Raw genomic sequence first — 17295 nt, 5'->3', positions numbered from 1 at the left:
ATCTGCAGATGCAAATTGTGTATCTTGTAATGTCAATAAATGTGGAAAAGCTAATTTAATTATCTACATGCAGCTATTGCTACTTTGAGGTTTGCTCATGTTACTATTCCTCTGAAAGGTCATGATCCCCCTAGGGATCAGATAGTACATTCAGAGCAAGGCAAAAGATACACTATCTAGCCACCAATTTTCTAGATTTTCACAAGAGGCCAATTATTGAAATTCCAATGTATAGTTCAGACAAATTGGAAGTCATTGGCACACCTCCAGTTTATGCCATGTATACATTCCCTGGATTTAGAATGGGCTTGGGAGCAGGTATAAACATAATTTCTTATGGCCACTAAAAGGTCAGATTTATCTGAGATATAAAGTAGGATACATCTTCAATTTTTTTGCCTTGGTGGATGACATAAAAATCTTCCCTTATACACTTCTATGTACTTTCGAACAAATCTAACATTAGAAAAACAATTTTGTTCCTTGTATGTACACTGAGACTTTATGCACCAGAGACAAATTTCTTGTGTGTCCAATCACAATTGGCCAATGAAGAATATTCTATGCTGTGCTCTGCTCTGCTATGTTATTCTATCCCTACCACATCCTCTTTCTTCAACCTTCATTCATTCTGAAAGTTTTTCATCCTACAGTCATTCTACTTTCATTCCTGTTTCTTTCACTTTTTGTCCATTTTCTTGGACTGATATAATACATTGTTTTCTATGCAGTCTACACAAAGCTAGCAAAGATATCTATTCGGTTTCAGTATTTAGTGGATCTATTTTTAATATCTTTAAACAAATGGCAACTGTGATTTTTAGTCATTCCTTGCTTACTATTTGTACAACAGCTAGAGGAATATAAACTACCTACACAAATGCAAAGCAAGTTGTGCAACTATGGCTGAAAATCTGATAACAGTTAATAATCTATAGTAAGCCTCAACAAGGAACAAAGTTATTGCAAATTTTAAGATATCAATTGCCTTTTCCTATATTTTAAATTTCTAGCAGTTTAAGCGTGAAGCTACCAGTAGCACTCTCAGTACTGCTTCAATGCATCTTAGTTCTAATCCCTATTTGCCTCCATTGTTTTTTCAAGTATTAAACAAGCATTGTTTTCTTAAGCAAGGACAAAACCTAAATCATCTAGTTTCTATTATGCATTATAACTAGGACTTCTTTTACAAAACACTGTTTTGATCATTCACAATGTATACTTCTAATATTATCAAAAGTTATTGTTTTATATTAAATGCAAATTCCATTTTAAGTACCATCACTGGATCTGTAATCTTCCACCATGAGCTCTAAGTATGAAGCTGCATCAGAATCCCAAAGTGCCATTACTGTTTCTCTCTTCGTTTTAATCTGAACTTTCTTCATAAAAATAGATTCATTACTTTCCAATTTCATATCTTTACTGTCATGTGTTCCTATAGGGTTGAAGTTGGTCAAGTCTGTACTTTTGGTTCATATTCCAGAAAAAGAGATTTTGTAAGCAAAGGATGGACAGCAAAAACTTTCAACACAGGAACCCATATGGACATTGACTCAAAAATGAAGAAAGAAACCTAGGTTTCAAACTGTGTGACTAACATACAGTAAGCACATGATTCCTGGATAAGTTCTTGAATGTATTACTTGATTCTCTATAAGAAATCTATTTATCTAACCTTCTTAAGTTTGCTTTGGTAATGCAGATCAGGGAGATAGTTTTAACTATATCTAATATAGCATCTTGATCATTTCCAAACTGTACCAAAAAGATTTGATCTCTTACATAAAGAGTGGGGTCTTTTTTGTTCCTTTAGTTAGTGTTGATCAAGGTCTCCCAGCTGGCTTTATGCCTAAATAGAACTAGAACTCAGTCTCCAGATTTCTAGCCTGATGGCTTAAGCACTATGCCAAACACCTTTTCTTTGCAAAGGTTATCTACAAGAAAATAAAGGAAATAAACATTTATCCAAAACCCTTGAATTAGTAAAATCACCCCATTTTAGTTACTCATTTCAAAAAGTGATGTGACACATTCAACCAACATAATACATGTAGTCCTTTATCAACTACAATTGGGACTGGCAACTTGGTAGTTAAGAGAAACAATTGCTAAGCAAAAAAAATCACATGACATGACTGTGCTAATGATTATACTTCAGCTTTGCTTTGCTTTGCAATGTCAAAAAGATATGGACCTAAACAGCTGAGGGAGTGCAAATAGTGGGGAAGATTTCTGGGACTTAATTCACAAAGAAGTCTGGATAAAAATTGTATAGTCCTTTTCTTCCATTTCCCTGCACTTTGGAATGATCACCCAAAGATTAATTAGAAAGACAAGAATTGATTTTGTATTTATATTCATTGGAGAGGAAGGGACTACAAGAGAATAAGCAAGCATACAAAGGTAAAAATACATAGAAAGGGATATGTTAGCATCAGCTCTTTGCCTAACACACAGAGGCTGTATTCGCAAGCTACTTAGGAACAGGGGTGGGCTTTAAAAATTTTAGCAATGGGTTCTCTGTTGGTTGTTGGATGGGCGTGGCCCTTGTGGGCGTGGCCTAGTCGGCCTCCTGCACCATGGCAGGGGGGAGCATTTTTGCCCTCCCTGGGCTCTGGAGGCTTTCCTTGAGCCTCTGGGAGGGCAAAAATGGCCTCCCCGGGCTCTGGAAGCTCTCTGGAAGCCAGGAATGGGCCGATTTCTGGCCTTCCTGAACTTCCAGGAGGCCCGTTTTTCACCCTGCCCGAGCCTCTGTGCGTGCCCTGCACTTACCTGCATCCAAACAGGATGTGTGGGGGCTCCTGGGAGGGTGGGGTAGGATGGGCGGGGCCAGCCAGGAGTGAAATTCGGTTCTCCAAACTGCACAGAATCTTAGCTAGACTGAACCCCTGCGAACCTCCAGCATGCCCACTGCTTAGGAGGCAAAAAAAGCCTTTAGTCTGAAACTGATTAGGGTCTTGTCAGTTAAAGGTAGCAGTTGTAGCTGGTGCAGGGTTCTAATCAACTAATTAAGGTCACAGAGCACAGCTTGTTACCTTGTGGTTAGCACTTTTTAGCGATGTACTGTTCTGTAGGGAAAAAAATATCTCAAGAAAAGGAAGAGAGGAAAAAAAAGACAAAAACAGGTCAGGCATAGGACAACATGTACTAACTGAGAGTAATGGTGAACTCGTAATTGAGAGTGAGACATGGCCAAGATAGCAAATGTGGGCATTAGTCACAAATTTACTTTTTCATCACCATTGTAATTGCAACTACACACTGTCCAAAGCACTAACTTATAGACCACTACCTGTATCTATTTAACTAGTAACAAGTCCCAAACTTAATTAACTGCATTTTGGATTCTGATGGAGTCTGAATCTAATCCACAAATCCAACAATATCATATATCATCTTATTGTTGTACAGGATACAATTTGTCAGTGAATGTTACGTATGAAAGACCAGGACCACATGTGAAGTCCCAATTAAACTGATTTATTACTAAATGTGCTTATGCACATCAATTTACTCCATTAACCATTAATGCTATCTTGACCTAAGATAAGAGTCAACGGAATTCAAGAGGGGTCACAGTCCATTTGTGGCTATGTAGAGATTTTAGGCAGATTCGTCTTTTGACTCCACCCCCGGATTCTGCCACTCCTTCCCCTACAGTAGATAAAATGTCCCATTTTTCAGCTATGAGTTGTGCTTACCTATAAAAATGCAAACTATTGCTAGAGAAGGTACAATTTTTAACTAATGCATATATTCCTTTTGATTTCACAAAGACTTCCATTCACTGAATATACAAATCATGTCTGAGAACTTAAAATAACCTCAGTAAATCATTATGTTTCCCTTTTTATAGTAACAATAAATGATATATAGTTAAACTTTAGCTATGCATGGAATGTCTCAAACCATTTATATTCACTCATATTCCTTCCTTCCTTTTTTAAAAATGGTTTTTATTAAAAGATTTTTCATGTATAACTACGTTCAAAGAAAAAATATATAGCAAATGTGGAAAGGGGAAAAAAGAAAGGAAAGGAAAAAAGAAAATAAACAATAAAAAAATAGAAAAAAATAAAAAGACAAAATAGGAAAAGAAATATTAAGAAATTGGTTTATGATTTGGCAGTTAAGAGATGAAATTCTAATCAAACTTCTCTAAGATTATATCATACTTCCTTTCTTTCTATAACCTATTCTTTTTAATCATCACAACCATAAGTCATGAAGTTATTTTCTTTTTTTACACAAAAGTCCATAAGGGGTTCATATTTTCCTCCTTTCAGATAACTAAACGTGCCCCAGCAATTTCCACAGGACCCAACCAACCAGATTTAACTTCAAACTAAGTTGTTCAAATGATCACTAGAATAATTCTCATAGCAATCCTGCAATAGCTCACCCCGTCTCACCTTACCTAGGAGAGCCCAAGTCACTTGACAAAGAACCATTGGCTGGCTTTCTATGGATGCTCTTATTGTATCCAATAAGAGCACAGAAGTGAGAATGCTTTGCTGCTCTTACAAGTTACAACTTCTAATAAGTTCTTATCTGTGTCTAGTTGGTTTTATTCTTTGTCTTTCTCTGGCATTACTCTAGGCATCACTTGCATTGCTACAAGGACTCTATGGAATCCATGATCACAGAAAATCTGCATGGGTGCTAATGGATCCAAATCTCTCATCATGTGTTCATTTCTAAGCTATGACTAACATCTCAGTTGAATTGTGGATCTTCAGGAAAAATCCAAAATGCTCTCTGAACATCTCTACAAGGTCCATCAATTACCTGGGGCAGGCTGACTGAGTAGGCAGCCCTGCAGTAAGATTTGGCTATAAACTCCAGACACAAAAGAGAGTAAATTGTCAATGGCAAGGAACTAATGTAACATCTACTAGTCTTAACTTACTTTTCCACTGCCCTGAGACAAAAGCCAAGCCCAATGTGTGATTATGATGTAGGCCATCAATAAGTTCAATGGATCAAGTCAATGGTTGCCATGGTGGCCATGAACTTCCAATTCATGGGGCCAAAGAATGAGATGGAAATCCTCAAACACCATTAAGTCTGGTTAGGTCCAATGGCAACTTAGCCACAGAGTCAAGGAGCTCAAACAGAGCCGCTGCTAGGTTTGGAGGAAGGCAAGCAAATGATCCCTATAGTCCAATTCCACAAAAAGGCTCTCCCATTTGGCTGTGTCTGGCCACCAAACATTTTCAGATAACAGCAGCCACACCCACCTCTGCCCTGGAATTGCAGCTGATACAACACTTAAAACTCAAAAGGATACATTTTTGAGAAAGATCTCCCCCTCTGCATCAAATCAAATCCCATATGCCCCAAGCTGCCCCCCTTGTCCATGATCAGATTATGGATGAGGTACGCTTTGTTGGAGGCTGACTTGACATTAAGGAACAGCAGCTCTGAAGATATCAAACATTCAGCCCCACCATTCTTACATATCTCAAATGAGAGCAAGAAGCCAGTACAGCTTCACCATATACCCAATTTCAAAAGAGTCTCTCAACCGGCAAATCTCCCAGAAGTTCTTTCTTTTCTGTCTTTAAACTTTATTGCTCCAATTCCCACCAAGGAAGATAGCATATATTAACTTTTTCCCCTTTCTATTACGCTAAAAATCAAGATGTTGATTTTTAGTGCTCCTTGCTTTACAAGCATACAAGGTATTCTTTTTTATTGATAATTACTAGAAATAAGTAGTTGTAATATTTCACTTGTCTTGCATTTTGACATCACACACCATTTGTAGCAGTGACAACACATGGTGATTAAAAGAGCCAAGAATAATTCATTTTAACAGCTAAACTGATATAGAATATTCTTTCCTCCTTACAGAAATTGTGTTCTCTATGTCAGTGATCCCCAACCTTTTTTACGCCGCGGCCCGGTACCGGCATCAGCTGGGCGCCGCCATCTTTTTTTGATGAAAAAGTGCTTCCGGTGACCTCACGGAAGCACGTTTCATCAAAAGATAAGCGGCATGCGCTCGTGAGCTTTTCGGGTAGAAATGGCTTTCTACCTGGAAAAGCTCACCGAAGCGCTAACGCCGCCATCTTTTTGATGAAACGTGCTTCCGGTGAGCTTCTACCCGGAAAAGCTCACGGAAGCACTGGCGCCACCATCTTTTTGATGAAAGCGTGCTTCCGGTGAGCTTTCTACCCGGAAAAGCTCACGGAAGCACTTTTTCGTCAAAAAAAGATGGCGGCTCCCAGCAAGCCAGCGGCCCGGTAGGACTTGTTCCGCGGCCCGGTACCGGTCCACGGACCGGTGGTTGGGGACCCCTGCTCTATGTGACTAACTTTTGGATCTACTTATGCCCAAGCTAGTACTTCCACTAGTCAAGAATAAGAATAATTCCATATGCAAATGATTATGAAGAAGTATCTGATTTTCTTATACAGGTACTCCTTGTTTAATGACCACAGTTGGGACCAGCAACAATTATTAAGCAAAGCAGTTGCTAAGTGTGAAATCACATGACTGCAACTGTGCTTTTCAGCTTAAAACTGGTAAGATTAATCAGTTTCATACCCATGGCTTTTGTTTGCTTCCTAACCAATCCAATACATTTTGGAACGCACACACCAGTGCTGGTATAATTAACAAGGGATTTACTGTTTGTATTTACATTCATGAAGGGGGAGGGGGAAAAGAAACAAATCAGACACAGAAGGGACCGTCTGCAGAAATTGCTTGTTCCCCTCTCACATTCTTGCAGAATGGAGAGATTGGACTGCTGGCATGGTACACATTGCTTTTTATGTGTATTCTCCACTGTATGCCTGCTTACTTTCTTGTAATCCCTTCCTTTCCAATCCCTCTGCTCTGCAAGGAGGGAAAAGAGAAAAACAAGTCAGGCACAGGACAATGCATATTGATGAGTGTAATAGAGATAACATGACTGAGAACAGCAACATTGTAACTTCAAATGGGCACTATATGAGGTAATTGGTAAGTGAGAATTACTTGTAAAAGCAAGGTAAATGTTAAATGAAAGGAACACACAATTAAAAGGAATAAATCATTCATATTTTGTATATGAGAAGACCTACAATTATGAACACAGTAAAAAGGGTTAAGTTAGATAACTAATCTTTCACCGTCAGTCTCCATGAACAAGATTATGAAAATTCTATCTTAAGTTGTGGAACAGAAAACCATGCAGCTTTAGACAAAAGAAAGAAAAATAACTGAGATCAAGATATGCTTACATAGCATGCAGAGCATGTAATCCAGTAGAAGCACATTCTTCTGTCACAAGAAGCTTTATTGGGAAAGTCTGTATCCATGGATGTAGACTTTGTGAATGAAGGAGGAACCAGCATAGTCACCCTGTAGTCACTGAAAATCCCAGGGAGAAGAAAAAAGCAGCTCAGTGAATATTTGTTAATACACTGTTATTACCATCATCGATACCATCCCTCTGTTTAACAATGCAATTTTTTTTCCAAGCATGTGAAATTGGGGAGGGGGGGAGGCATAAGATGATATAGTGTTATCATATTGAGAAAAATACCAAAAGAGAAAGAACAGCACTGAAGCAATTTTGCCTCTTCCACAGGAAATCTAGAAAGTGATGGTCATGGCTAGGAGAGCCTTTGGACAACTTTGGACAACTCTATGCACTCAGTCACTCAAGCCCTAGTCATCTCTCATTTGGATTATTGCATGGAGCTACCCTTGAAATGCATTAGTCTTTGGGGCCCATAGAATGACCCATGCTACAGCACTGTCTCATGAGCTGCACTGGCTGATGGTTTGCTTATGGGTGCAGTTCAAGGTGTTGGTTATGACCTTTAAAGTTTTCCATGGCAGGGTTCATGTCCAGGTTACTTGATGAGTCATCTCATCTGGTTAAGACAAGCCCACCCTACTCATGCTGGCAGAGGAGGCTGGCTATGGATCCAGTCATTTAAGGAACTCTTGGCTGATGGGAACTAGAAGAAGAGCCTTCTCTGCTGTAGCATCAAGCCTCTGGAACATCCTGCCCACCAGGGGTAAGGTGGGAGCAAATCTCACCCCTGGGGGCAGGATGTTCCAGAGAATAAACGCTACAGAAGAGAGGCTCTTCTTCTGGATCCCATCAGCAGTAGGAATTAACAAAATGAACCAATGGTTTGGGTAAAATAAGAATTCCAATATAAGGGAATATATATATATATATATATAGCTCAGGACTGAATTACAAAGTTATTGAGGCTCTTGGAGCTTGGTACAAGTGAGTACAGGGTTTGCTGCCTGTTTGTGTATAGTAGTTTGACTTGCCAGTTTTGATGGAGATGCAATTTCCTCTTTGATGATACCTTGATTGGAATATTGATTTCTGCCTGAATGTTTAGTATTGATCCTTGTTTATTCAAGTTTTCACTACTGGAGAGGACCAAGTCCTCCTGAAAAATCTACAAAATTCTTCTTCAATACTCTATTAAAACATTAGAAACTTGCATAGTTCATATAATTTCATAATGAGCAAGAGAATAATGCATTTTAAAAAACTGTAGAACTGTATATGTGTAAGTATACCCACATTTTTAGAAATAAGAGAGATGAGGACAAATGTATGCCTTCTGGGAGGAATTTTTTTATACTTAATTGCTTTTAAAACACAAATAGTATATGCTTTATTTTAACAGGTGATCAAACTATGGGGAAAATGCAATCTAAATAAATTCTGTAGTAAATAAGTATCAGAAATATAACAAAAAGCAGTATTCCTGCTTTTCTGGGTTGCTTAACTTATTTTTAACCACCGAAGCCAAATCATAACAAACAAATATACAAACAAACAAAAGACAACAGTTCTACTAACTCAATTCTTATGAAATAGATAGCTATATAAATTTGATTTATTCATTTATTCAATTAATTTTGATGGAATTTGATTTATTCAATCCATTTATATCTTCCCATTTCACATATATGGCAATGGGTGGTTTACAATGGATGAAGAATTATTAAAATTATTCACTTACTATGTTGATAGAAACACATAGCATATGCGTATATTTCATATAATTTCTATTTCTCTCTGAAGAAAATTTCAGTCAGGATCAGTAAAGTTATTACTCAACTTGTATGTTCAAATAATAAAATAATACCCCGGCTTAACCCAATATGTGTACCCTGCCTCTATAACAAATTTATTCCAGATAATGAGCAGAGACAAAGAACAATGCAATCTGTATTAGAGTTGATTAATGATAATTTTATCTAAAGTAGAGGTTTTCAAACATTTTCAGGTATGGAACCTTTAAAAATGCCCAGAACCCTGATCAAGAGGCAAAAATCTTTGACAGAAAACTGACTGCATGCAAGTATTATTTATATACTGTTTGCTTCTAGGCCCATTTCACCATAAAAGAGACTGCATATAACTAAATCAAATACTTTAACAAATCCTTTATTTGTGGTGTTAATTGCCACAGAAGGATTAGGAAATGCCAGCATGTTACTGATATTCGTTGTTCCAATGATATGCTATACTGTAGAAGTTGCTATTTTCATACAGAATATCACATTATTTTAAGTATTATAGCTGAAAACTGAGTCCATTTGAGGTTTAGACAAAACCCTCACCTGACGTGACTCCCCATCACAAAATCTACTAACCACACTGCCTTTACAAAAGAGGAACACTGACACTGACATCACCTAAACTCTGCTGAAAATGTTACCTAGCCTGGTAACAAAATTTTAGAAATCAACCCACAAGCTCAGAAAATGAACCTCCACCCTCACACAAAAAGTGGTATTACATGCCTGCTGCTATCATCTTTCACACATGGGCATAGCTAAGAAACTACAGAAAATTCTGCCTATAGATTATTTAACATGTTAAGCATACTTCTCTGGCTGGCCCATATGACATCCTAAACCAAGTATGGATGGAACCACATTCACTTATGGAAGGAGCTTGTAGATACAACCAGACCAGTTTGTAGAAGCATGGCTCTTACCAGATATCTGAACTGGTAAGTTATACAATAGGCCACAGATCTAGTTAATCAGGTTGGGCAATCACTTTTCTGCAATATTGCACAACAGCCGGGGATGGTAAACAAAGTAACTAGAAAGGGCTAGATATGCATGAGCAGCTCTTTCTCACATGGTTATTTTGCTATGTTGTTAACTGATTTTTAAGTTAATGGTACAACTTACTGCATAAACTTTTACAACTTAGAGATATTATGTAGTAGTGTTTAAAATGAGATAGGAGATCAAGTTCACATTCCATCCAACGGTGACATGGCATCAGTCATTACCTTTCAGCAGAAGTTAGCTAATTAGTTATTGCTGTGGCCATAAAATGAGTGGACATTCTCCATTAGATGTGTTACTTTTTGCTCCAAGAGGAAAAATGGAATATACATATTATAGATACAAAAATTAATTATAAACAATCCCAAAAATGAAGATTGGAAATGGAAGAATATGGCAATTGTGGAAACAAAAAATGGGGTATTAGAGAGAAAAGGATGGAGACAGAATGATTGAATGAATTATTACTCAGATACTATACAGCCATAAATATATTCCTAAAAAGATGATAAAGAAGGATTGATTTTTTTTTTCAGGACTAAACTACTAATATATACTTTTTTCCAGAATGAAGAGAGTGAGTGAATGAGTAAGTGTCTGTCTGTCTGTCCATCCTTTATATGAATGAGTCTAAGACATAAAAAGAAACAGAGGGATCATGACTATATTTAGTTTGGCAAGGAATATTTGCTATTGTTACTTGTATCCAGAAAAATCTAGTCTCAGATGGAACATATTCTACGGTCAATAGTAGTGTACCCTTTGAGTGACAGCTGTTGCAGGATGGAAGCAGAAAATACTATGGCAATCATATTATGTGAGCTTTCCTTATTGTTTCCTGCATTGTTTAAGCAGCAGGAGATACAATGTTGTGTGACAAAGAGCTTTGGTCTAATTTAACGCAGCACTTTTTAATGGATACCACCCCACACCTAGGATTGAGTAAAGTAGTTTAAACCTGTATATACTTCATTAAAAGAAGTAATTTAAGAAACAATTTCATAGCTATGAGAAGCTGTTATTCTCAGGAATCTTTCCAGTATGGGTATTTTGTGGTACACATTTCAAACATATGATTATAAAACGTATTTATTTCTTAGCATCAGAAAACCATTGGACCTAATTTCTGCCAAAAAAACTCTATGCCCTGCTTACTGTCTTACTTGAAAGACATGAAAACAAGAAATACTGAATACCCCAATCTATATTATATTTATTACAGCTACTCATATCACTAATCTCTATATTCAGAAGAACACCAGATGGCATACTCTTACCATAAGCAATTCAAACGGAAATCTGCAATTAGGATATGTATAAAACATCAGTCTTCAGGCTGCTATTTTAAAGCTCATGAATAGAATTCTTTCTGCCTCACAACATGCATTTTCACAATCTGAAGATTGTTCTGCTTTCAAGGATATGATTTCATCTTTCACAAATGTTTTTTGGTTATTGGGGAGGGGCATTTTAGCTCAGCCTTACTAAAAAAAACCATTCTCTTTCTGAACTTGGATGTAATTTTTAATGGCATATAGTTAAGGGATGCTAATGTGATATTTCAAATAATTCCCTCAAATCTGCCTGCCACAACCAGTGTTGTATCTTCAGAAGGGACTAAGCTAAAGTGCCTGAAACTGCATTACAAACTACCACCAGGAAACATGCAGATTGACTTATATATTTCTGCTGAAGCTTCTCCAAGTGGATGTTTTCTAAACTTTATAAAAAGATAGCAGAAAATGAGTAATTAAAACCCACTTCCCTCATTTGCTAAAGACTGTAACATCCTGAGCCTTAACTAAAGTGACAAAGTGCCAGCAGCACCAGAAGCAAAGTTAGCTACTGCAGTTAGCATTTACATACTGTAAAACCAGGGGTGTCAAACACATGTCATCAAGGCGGCATCATGTGATGTATTGGGACTTCCCCCCCTTCGCTAAACTGGGCATGGACATGGCCCATGGGCCATGAGTTTGACAGCCTGAGTAAATCCTGAGCTGAAGAAACAAACTCTCAATAGCCTTCTCATCTGCTAAAATCTTCCCTCTTATTGTAGTTGTTCAGAGGCAAAAAATGTTAAATCTTTTCAATTCCAATAAATGCAAAGGAAATTAAAACTGAAAGACAGCTTTCTACTTTGGACAATAATTTCTGATTTGGGGAATTTTCTCTTATTGTTTGTTTCAAACAGAGATATGCAAACTGTTTCAAGTTAAAACACTATATGCTCAAAAAAGCATTTTAAAAATACACCGTTCAAAACAAAGCATTTTGTGTTTTGAAAATTTTGTTCTCTATTCAGAGCAAAATTCAATGGTTTTATACCAATACTATTTCTACTGTAGCATGATGTTTTGAGCATCATGATTGATTTTATGTTTTTTACATTGCACATGGCTTTTTAAAGTCCAATTAGCCTAGGTTCAAAAGATTTTTATTATTTTATGCATATTTCTAAATTTTAAATAGAAGGGACATTTCAACATTCCATTCTCCAATCAATGGAGTACAGAGCTTCTTTGCTACAGAAAAAGCTATATATATATTCAACAATATAACAGTTGTAGGTAGATAGGTAGGTAGGAAGGAAGGAAGGAAAATAAAAAAATATATAGAGCCTTTGGCTTTTTATTTCTATCGAGTCCTGCTTCTACAAATTAGGTAAGGCAGAGTTTTTCAAATTGCATTTTACAAAACTCTATGGTTCCACAGTAACTTGATAGGATTCCATGAGAAGCTAAGGGGGGAAAATTACTTGAATTCAGCCAGGTTATCCAGAGCAGCTTTCTAAAGTGCAGCTGAAAGAGTGAAGCATGTTCTCCTGTGAAAAAATGCTGTAGCAATCATTCTGCAGATCAGGGGTTTCAGAAAACAAATTCCTATCTGTTTGAAAAAACTCTGAACAAACTGAATATAATGCATATATGAAAACTAAAATCCAAGACAGAGGTTTGTTTTAATTTTGCACAGCTCTCACCATCCTACTATTATAATATCTTTCCAAAATTAATGGCCTTGAAAAATTCCTTCAGGAGAAAAGATTTCACTGATTTAAGGGATGCAGCATAATAAACATGTGCAAAATACTGCATGTAGAAAGCATACATGTTCTCTTCCCACCAGGTTTTTTTCCCAAGTCTCCAAGTATTTGTTTCTTGGAAAACTAGCTACAAGCAAAAGACAGTTCATATTTCTAATGCATAAGATTATGCAAACATGTTTATCTATAGAGCTAGTTTCTTCATTCATTTTTAATATTTTCCCACTATCAGTTACAAAACAGAAGGCATACCCTATCTAATCATCACAAACATAAATTCATGAAAGTACTAGAAAAATGAAGGAAGATTAGGATTGTAGAACTGTGGCTTTCTACAATCATAGAACCTAACTTTTTAGGTTTCTGTCTGGCCTATGATGAATGTTTAGCCAAAATTAAATAAGTAAAATTGTTAATAATAAAAATTGTTAATAATAAAACAGAAAATCAAGCAAAAATACATTATTGGCTGAGCAAAACACTAGAACTCTTCAGTGTTCCTAAAATATGGTTTCAAAGGTTTTATATAATACTTAATATAGCCTTATTATCCAGCAGTATACTTTTACTTACAGCCAATGTTTTCTGGCAGGTCCCATTAAATTAGGTTATTCTAATATCAATTAGAATTTTCTTTTCCTCTTAATAGCTTTTCTTAATTTCCCAAATGTAAAGAAGGATTACATGAAATGGATTTATGTTCACCTGTCCCTTTTAAGAGGGGGGAGGGAGGAAGGGAGGGAGATCTCCTAGACAGAATAATTCCATATAGAACTGAATAACAAGAATATAGAGAATAAGGAAGATGACTTTGCAAAAGCTGTTATACAAGTGGCTGAATTTTTGAAAAATATAGAACCTCTAGATCAGATATCCCCAACCTTTATGGCTTGGCAGCCTGGGTGGGGAGGCAAGTGGTAGGCCGATGCCAGCCCGCAGCTTGTGTGAGTTGAACTGTGTACATGGGCACGTGATGGCCCACCAATAATGGGTTGTGGCCTGCTCTAGATAACATTAGAAAGCAGCTAATTTCAATTAAAGTAATTTTAATTAACTTTAATTTTCCTGTGGAGTTGATTTTTACCTATCTTTCTACCTATCTAGTGGGGCTAACAAAACTACAAGTCTTATGTTTCCTGTTTTTACACTAGGTTTTCCTTAGTGTAATACAGCACATTAGTCAGAAGTATGAAAATTCTTGAGTATTAACTAATCAATTCAGTGTACTGCTTTCTCAAGGAATCATGTTACATGGCCTGTGACTGTTTTATTATGGCCAAACAGAGAAGTGCCAGAGAAAGGGTGGGGAGGGGAATTCTTCATTAAGAAGTATTTTCTTCACTTCTTAGTTTTGAAGGAAATAGGGGCTGGAAGAAGTATTAGATATGTTTATCACTTTGTGTTATTTATAAATATAAATATTTATAAATTTAATTTTAAAAATACTTTAAAAAGAAGCAAATCTGGATTAATTTAAACATCTGCTCACCATAGCTTAAATTGGCAGCTGAATAAAGTTGTCTTGCCTGCTTGTAATAGCTGCCAATTTTCAGACATCATGTCCACTTGCTTTCCTGCTACACATATCCCTCTTCCCATTCCGTCTTACAATTTGCTTTTGTAAGCTTAAATGACTGGGCAGATAAGGCTATGTCTGGACACCAGTACATCCTTAAAAACACTAGCGTGTGGCTCAAATAGCAGGGCAGCTGGGTTATTGGCTTGAATGCCTATCAGTATAATTCTGAGGGAATGGATGAATGCCTAAGGGAAGTGGGAGTGGGGGAAGCTTGTCTGTACAACTTCAGCTACTTTTGAAAAGAGCAGACAGTAACACCATTTTTACTCTCTCACATGCAGAGGCAGCAAATTTCATGGTTTGTTGCAACTTGCAGCATAGATCCTCAAAGCTAGGATTCAACAATGATAGCGTAATTCTTCAACTTAGAGCATAAATATGTCAGAAAGAGTCTGCCTACTAGGCCATCTCTTTTGTCAAAATAATGACTCACAAACCCCAATTTATTTGGAGATTAGGCACTGAGATGGAAATTGTTACACTTGCTACATGAAGTTCATTTGCGCAGCTACCTATTGATATGGAGGAAAATGTAGTTAATTGATAAGATCAGGTGGTTGAGCCATTATAAAGTGGGATATAAAAAACCTATTAAAGGAATAAAAGGGCTGCATAAGTGTTATAAGTAGGGATGTGAAAATGTTCAGAAATAACCAATCCCATTCAACCTGATGTTAAATACTAGTCAGTACATGAATTAAAGTGACTCTGATAGCAATAGCATTTAGACTTATATATCGCTTCACAGTGCTTTACAGCCCTCTTTAAGTGGTTTACAGAGTCAGCCTATTGCCCCCAACAATCTGGATCCTCATTTTACTGACCTTGGAAAGGAGGGAGGCTGAGTCAATCTTGAGCCTGGTGAGATTCAAACAGCCGGCAATCGGGAATCAACAGGATTCGCCTGCAATACTGCATTCTAACATCCGATTTAACATAAACTTCACATAAACGTAAACAGCAACTTCAACTAACTTTTCCTGTTCAGTTCCACAACTATTAAATATAGCATGTACTTGAGGCTGGAATACAGCAGCTCATTCTTTTGTGAGAACCCTTTACAGAAAGTGTACAAAGTTATCTTATATCAAGTCAGACAATATCATAACACTTCTCCTTTGGTAAAAGCTTGCTAGGGTATAAGTCCATCTTATTACCTACTACCACAGCCTTTAACAGAAAACATTAGATTCTTGGATCTTCTGCATGTGAACCACATGCTTTTCTGTTGAGCATCTATTCCCTAAATGATGAGTTAAAGTAAAATCTGAATCTATACTTTTCCTTATGTTACCTTCCAAATAAGTACATAATATTGCCTATATTAAGAAGTTTCACCATTCTACAAACCAGAAAGTTTCTCTCTGTAGAATATTACTTTTCACTTACCACTCTGCTAATTGATCACCTTAGTTTGTCTCCTAATTTCAGTCTTCTGTTCTTTTAGCTTGTTATTGCTTCCAAAACATATCCATCCTGAAGATTTAAACTATCTCAGCAATCTTTAGTTTAAGCTTCCCAATCATGAAATATATTGGAAACATTCTGCCTTCATATCACATATTGGAGATAAGATAGTAAACTCAGACTATGAAAACAGTTCGCGTTGGCTGCACATTTTGCATCTCTCTTACAGCATTAACTAATTTCTACATAAAAAGTAATTTATGGCTATTATTGCCCTACAAATTTGTTTCTAGGGAACTGAAGCCAAACTGAGTACAAGCTGAATTCTGTTTCAAAGGACTTCCATCTTACTGCTAAAACCACTCAAATTCCTTTAATGTTAACATTTGACATTTTGTATGGCAATACCTGTGTTCACGTAGAACTATCCTTGGTGCTGAAAAAATGCTCTCTGACTTTTTACAGTTTACTGATGATTTCCATGCTACTGAATTTCCAAATTATTTTTCTAGGCCTTTGGATGTATCCAGACCTTGGAAAAAGGCAGATATTTTACAACAATAGTTTTCTCCCCTTGCAAATAGATGTAAGATTGTGTGTGTGTGTGTGTGTGTGTGTGTGTGTGTGCGCGCACGCGCGCGCACGCACACACACACACACACACTAATCAACAACAAAGCTCTCTCTTCAGAGCTCTCTTTTAACAATCTGTTATAATTAACTCATAGAAAGTCTACCACAAATCACTCCATCATTATCTCTGATCTATCCAGGATTAAATATCCTCATCTGACACTTAATAATAAAACCATTCCTTAGAATACTCTTAATAACAATGCCATTAATTAGGGACTTTCCCAACAATTACATCTCATCCACTAGAAGTATAAATCTCTGGTATAGGTGTTTCTTCAGCATCCATTGTTCAAAAGGTCTCTCTGAAAATACAGCAGTCATCTTGCCAAGAGGATCCAGCCCATCACATATCAGTTCCATTATCTTATTTGTGGAAACAAAACTATCTTCAACATTCTAAGGAAGATCAGTAAAGAAGAATAATGTTCCACATTCTGATGCTACTTTTCCTCTATGGTAATCTACTGAATTTCGGATAGCTGGTAGGAAACAAAAATCACCCTGTCCCGTTGGATAGGATTGCCACTGGAGGAATAGAAAAACACACTCCTTTAAGTATCTTGGTCTC

At 36.8% G+C, this 17295-nt stretch overlaps 1 protein-coding gene across 8 annotated transcripts in view; it reads right to left on the bottom strand.

Annotated features, from left to right (window-relative positions):
• DAGLA (diacylglycerol lipase alpha) overlaps positions 1 to 17295 on the bottom strand; it is a 93958-nt gene that overhangs the window by 41193 nt on the left and 35470 nt on the right. For all 8 annotated transcript variants that reach the window (XM_026682599.2, XM_026682602.2, XM_087950634.1 and 5 more), the window contains one exon: positions 7236 to 7365. The gene's annotated coding sequence lies outside the window, so the exon portion shown is untranslated. The remainder of the gene's footprint in view (positions 1 to 7235; positions 7366 to 17295) is intronic.

The sequence above is a fragment of the Notechis scutatus genome, chromosome 1 (genome assembly GCF_049901735.1).
Source record: "Notechis scutatus isolate UNSWTSFEM ecotype Mainland chromosome 1, rNotScu1.2, whole genome shotgun sequence".
Lineage (NCBI taxonomy): Eukaryota > Metazoa > Chordata > Lepidosauria > Squamata > Elapidae > Notechis > Notechis scutatus.
The sequence above is the reverse complement of the archived record's forward strand: the minus strand, read 5'-3'. Positions and strand labels throughout refer to the sequence as shown.